The sequence below is a fragment of the Neomonachus schauinslandi genome, chromosome 3 (genome assembly GCF_002201575.2).
Source record: "Neomonachus schauinslandi chromosome 3, ASM220157v2, whole genome shotgun sequence".
NCBI lineage: Eukaryota > Metazoa > Chordata > Mammalia > Carnivora > Phocidae > Neomonachus > Neomonachus schauinslandi.
In genome coordinates, this window is record NC_058405.1 from 28,280,391 (window position 1) to 28,286,390 (window position 6,000).

A 6,000-nucleotide genomic window follows, 5' to 3' on the forward strand; every position below is an offset into this window, starting at 1 on the left:
TCAAACCCAGAAAGGCTGCCATGACTGCCCTGGTTCTAAACTTCTCAAAGGTGAAAAAAAATATAATCCCAGGGACAGAAAGCAAAGAAAATTTTATAATTTTAATAGATCAATCATTCATTTGTGAAATTACGAGTGTTTATTATGAACTTTGCTCTTTAATAGAAGCTGATACATAGAAATAAGACACACATCCTGTCTATTTTTTTTAATAATTTTTTTTTAAAGATTTTATTTATTTGTCAGAGAGATAGAGAGCACAATCAGGGGGAGTTGGCAGGCATAGGGAGAGGGAGAAGCAGGCTCCCCGCTGAGCAGCGAGCCTGTTGTGGAACTCGATCCCAGGCCCCTGGGATCATGACCTGAACCGAAGGCAGACGCTTAACGACTGAGCCACCCAGGCGGCCCACATCCTGTCTTTAAAGCTCCTGGTTTATGGTGAAAGAATCTACCAAATATCCTTATGAATCTGCTTAATAATCCTGAGGACATTATGAAACAGAAGGTCTTCCATCAGAATCCTCGCACTCTTTATCAGTCCTCTCCTCATCTTTAGCTACAGGCAGCGCTATTGACTGATGATGCAATACTGGATTCTAGTGGACTCTGTTCACATCCATAGTCATCACTGATTTGTGTATGTATTTCCATGATTTTCCGACAGATGGCAGTAAAACGTCTTGAGAGTGTCTTTTTCCCTAACTTGCACAAGTGTACTATTTGGGCTAGCGGAAAGGGTGGTTATGCGCTCCTCTATTCTGGGGACCCTAACTTGTGATCTCCCACCCAAAGCACCCCAACAGCACCCCCACAGCCCTAGGCCCCATCATATCCTAACCTTAACCTAACAGGCTATATCCCAGACAGCTTCCAATGTCCTAGAATTAAACCTCTCCTCACCATTCAAAGTCTTGATATCATTCAGTGGTCAAGGCAAGGAAGTCCATAAACTAAGTTACGACAAAAATGGAAATTAGTCTTTCTTCTTTGTTTTCTCTCTTATTAAGACACACTTGAACACTAAAAAGTCTTAATTCATAGAACTCTGTGTGTGTGTGTGTGTGTGTGTGTGTGTATGAGTGAGGAGGGGAAAGAAAGGGGAAAGAGAGAAAGTTTAGTGAAGTAATAGCAGTACTAAAAAAAATATAGTACTCTTATTATAATCCCTTGCTCATCTCCATCTCATTCCCCAGGTGAAACTCTTTGAAATACTTAACACTTTTCTCTGGTACTTACCTCCATATTTCTAAACAATCTGCTGATACTGGTATGTCTTCTTTAATTAATTTCAAATTTATTTATTAATATCCTATTATGATAAATGAGGATTTACATCTCTTATACCACCAATTCCACTTTCCTTATATCTGCCACTCTCCCGGGTGCCTGGGTGGCTCAGTTGGTTGAGTGGCTAACTTTGGATTTTGGCTCAGGTCATGATCTCAGGGTCATGGGATCCAGCCCCAAGTCACGCTCCGTGCTCAGCACAGAGTCTGCTTGTCCCTCTCCCTCTGCTCCTCCTCCTGCGCGCTCTCTCTCTCTCTCTCTCAAGTAAATAAATAAAATCTTTAAAAAAAATCTGCTACTCCCACAGGATAATTATACCACAAGTTTTGATTAAATCAATATCCAGTGTTTACATTTTTATGGCTGTATAAATGTTGACGCTTCAGAGTCATATTCTTTCCTGTAAAACGTTGTTTTTCCTAGCATTCACTGCCTCATTTTGTCATTTCTTAACATTAGTAACTGCTTCATTTCTCAATTTCTCATAAGAAATTTTTAAACATCAAATATTATTTTTTTGAGTGTTCAAACCTATCAAATAATCTATGAATTCTATTTGTCCCCAGAGGAAGACTCTCCACCATCCTCCTGCTCCAATCTTGATTGACTTATTATTGGGTTTGTTGTCCAGCTGTCACTTGGGGTGTCCTTTTGCTATTATTACTCTGGGACTTTGCTTTGCCTCCTCCCTGTGTTGCCTCCCCCCTCATTGTCATGTCTACTCCCTCATCTGCTGGAGTACATTCTCCAGTAGTTTCCTACAAAAGTCATATGTTTGAATGCCCACATGTCTACAGATTTTTTATTTACCTTCATACTTGACCCTTAATTTGTCTAGGTGAAAATCATTGTCTCACAAACATTTGAAGAATCCTTTCACGGTCCTTTAGGATGCTAAATTACTGTTAATGAGTCTGATTCTTCATCCCTGATGTTCTGAAATTTCATGACTATATGCCTTCGTATGGATCTTTTCTCATTTATTCTGCTGATAATCGATGGGGTCCTTTCAATCTGAAGACTAGTAGCCTCAGTTCCAGGAAATTTTCTTGTTCTCTTTTTCTGGAACTCCTCTTTCTTCAGATGTTCTCCTAGATCAAGGCTTAGGATCTATTACTTTCTTTACTAAGGTCTTTTTCTTTGTCCTTTTGTCCTTTTTTTCTGGGAGATTTTCTTAACTTTATCTTTCATCTCTTTTATCAGAGATTTTGTCTATTATATTGTTCATTTCTTTTTTTTTGTAAAGATTTTATTTTTATTTATTTGACAGTGAGAGACACAGTGAGAGAGGGAACACAAGCAGAGGGAGTGAGAGAGGGAGAAGCAGGCTTCCCGCTGAGCAGGGAGCCCAATGTGGGACTAGATCCCAGGACCCTGGGATCATGGCCTGAGCCGAAGGCAGACCCTTAACGACTGAGCCACCCAGGCACCCATATTGTTCATTTCTAAGAGCTCTTCTTTGCCATTTTTCACTTCATCCTGCTTTTTGTTTGTTTGGTTTTTAGAGAAGCAGTATCGTGAGGGAGGTTAGGTATGCACCAAGATATTATTATTTAGGGATCAGTTCAGGAAAAAATGGTTGGAAGCCTTTGGAGAAATATCAGAAAATAATGCATTAACCCACTTTCTAAGATCACCAGGAATGATTTAGGATCATACTTTTTACTTCTCAAAGTGGCTTCAGGACTGCCCTTGGTTAAATCTATGGAACAACAATTTTTGAATTCAGATACAACTCAAGCTGTGCAGATTAGGTCACAGCGGGCATTCGACAATCTAATGGATGGAGAATGATTTCTAACAAAAGAAGTCTATTTTCTTATTGCTGAGTTCTCACCAGGACCAAAAGATCCATTTAGATTTCATTTTGTCTTCTAATTTTCTGGCTACAGGCTTCCTTAGGTTCAGAAGTAACTCAGACTGCTTCAGAGAGAGGATCGGTATTTGCTCAGTTTCCTGTTTTGATGTTATGCACAATAATAACTGAGGTCCACAAATCTGATCAGGCAGAATGATTTCCCAACGTTTCATTCTTGTTTATGACCCTTTCTACTAACTGGGCTAAACTTACACTTTGTCGTTCTCTCAGGTTTCTTGGGTCTTTTTTCTAAAAGACTAAGTAGCCAAAAATCCTTACACCTTATCTAGCTGTTGAATTAGCCTCAGATTGTTCTTTTTCTCTCTCTCTTTTTTTCTCCCCCAAAATGATCTAACAGCATTGACTTCTCTTTATGGCATTCTAGAAAGTATGGGCAAGGACAAACATCACAGCTTTACCCTTCCCTCCACCTGGTTAGTCAACATTTTTATTCAGGTGGAATAGCATTTAATGTGAAAATCAGGGGCACTGGAGTATATAGTTTGAGAATAATAAGGAAGATGCAGTCTATCCCTTTTTTTTTTTAAGATTTTATTTATTTGTTTATTTGTCATAGAGAGAGAGAGAGAGAGAGAGAGAGCGCGCGCGCACGCGCACGAGTTGGGGGGAGGGGCAGAGGGAGAAGCAGGCTCCATGCTGAGCCCAATGTGGGGCTCGATCCCAGGACCCTGAGATCATGACCTGAACCGAGGGCAGGCACTTAACCAACTGAGCCACCGAGGCGTCCCCATCCCTTTCTTTTGAAGACAGTGGAGGTCCTCATGTACTGATTACACAGACACAGAGCTGAGGCCTGGCTCCAGCAGTGGCTGAGCCACTTCCTCTCTCAGAAGAGACTCTGCCCTGAGTCACTGCCCTGCTGTTACCAGCTGCTTGTTTGCTCAGCAGTAACACACACCCCCCACCTCCCCACACGGAGTTCTGGGGCATTGCCCCAATTTTCAGCTCTGCTGAGGTGGTTTGTGACTAATCCCCTATCTCTCCAGGGTCATTTTATAGGGACAAGAATAACCCCTATTTTTATTTACTTATTTATTTATTTTGGTCATTTCTCTTATAGGCTTCTCCTCATTTCTTTGAACGCAAGCTAAATTAAGTCCAAAATCAGTAACTTTGTTTTGCAGATCATTTATTTAAAATTGGCTTTCTATTCTGCTTCCCTGTTGAGGTATTTTCTTTCCATGGGGGAAAAACAGCGCAGGAGGAAGATCTTATTTCCTATGGTACAGTTTACTGTATTTTCCATTAAATGCTGTCAGTAATTGTCCAAAATAAGGTACAGAACTGCAATCCTAGGCATTCTATTTAGGATCTGTTTATTCATAGTTTTACATACCATACCTCTCCTGAATGACAAGGATTGCCAATGCAACCAAAGTTGCTGCACACTATTCTGCAAGGTCAAGCGATTAAAAAAAAAAAAAATCATGATTGCACTATATTTGTTTCTTGGTTTTATTTTACTATAGTTTAAAACTGTTAATTAAATATCCTCTACCTTTTAGAATTGGCATTTTACATTAGAGATCTTGGCGTGCTTATTAGCAACTTAACCTCTCATAAGGTGGAGACACCCATATGGAGGGGTTATGGAAGATGTTTCTTTGTGTATGTACTTAACTCCTATCACTAGCCTGGAGCCAACTGGATTAAAGAATTTTAAGCAGCCCAATTTTGTTTGAACATAAGGTGTGAAGGTGGGAACGGCAGGAGATGATGTAGGAGAGACAGTGTTAAAGAGCTTAAATTTTGTAATTTTAGAGTTTGTCATAGGTCTGGAGAGAAAGGCTGGGCATAAGCTAATTTTAGGAAGTCTAAAATCTAAATTAGATCGATTTTCCTAACTTTAAGAGACATATTAAAAAAAAAAAAAACCCAGAGGAATAGATTATAAGGCTCCTATTTAGCTCAAGAGGGTTTAAAACTCCAGAAATCTATTTCTCATTATATAATTCAAATGGCATCAGTAATCACACCAATACTGAATAAATGCTCTATACTATATAGCTTTTGGTTTAGTCTATGTGTGAGTGAGTGAATGGGGAGATATCAAAAAAAACCCATATAATTCACAGTGAATTGTTTGGTAATCTCACATTTAAATTATAGTGGGGTTTTTTTAAGATTGTATTTATTTATTTGACACTGAGAGAGAGCACAAGCAGAGGGAGAAGCAGGCTCCCCGCTGAGCAGAGAGCCCGATGCAGGACTCGATCCCAGGACTCTGGGATCATGCTGAGCTGAAGGCAGATGCTTACCGACTGAGCCACCCAGGTGCCCCTAAATTATAGTTTTAATTTTTTTTTTTTTTTTTTTTAAGATTTTATTTATTTGTGAGAGAGAGAATGAGAGACAGAGAGCATGAGAGGGAGGAGGGTCAGAGGGAGAAGCAGACTCCCTGCTGAGCAGGGAGCCCGACGCGGGACTCGATCCCGGGACTCCAGGATCATGACCTGAGCCGAAGGCAGTCGCTTAACCAACTGAGCCACCCAGGCGCCCCTAAATTATAGTTTTAAATGTGATATTACCTATACTCACACACACACATGCATGCATGCATGCATGTATGTATGTATATGTAATGGAAATAAAAAGCATATAACTATGGGCAATGTCAGAGGGCAGCCACATGCTTAAAGAATAAAGTGAGATTCTTTTTAAAATACCATACATCACAACTTGTTCCTTTCCTTCCTGTTCACCCACTTCCCTCTCTCTCCCTTCTCTTCCCTTCTTCCTTCCTTTTCTGTTATTATTTCACAAAAAAGGAAGGAAGGAAAGGAAAGGAAGGAAAGGAAAGGAAAGGAAAGGAAAGGAAAGGAAAGGAAAGGAAA

General features: G+C 40.0%; 1 protein-coding gene across 1 annotated transcript in view; it reads right to left on the reverse strand.

Moving 5' to 3' along the window:
* Nucleotides 1-6,000, reverse strand: part of NDFIP2 (Nedd4 family interacting protein 2) — a 94,581-nt gene that overhangs the window by 87,939 nt on the left and 642 nt on the right.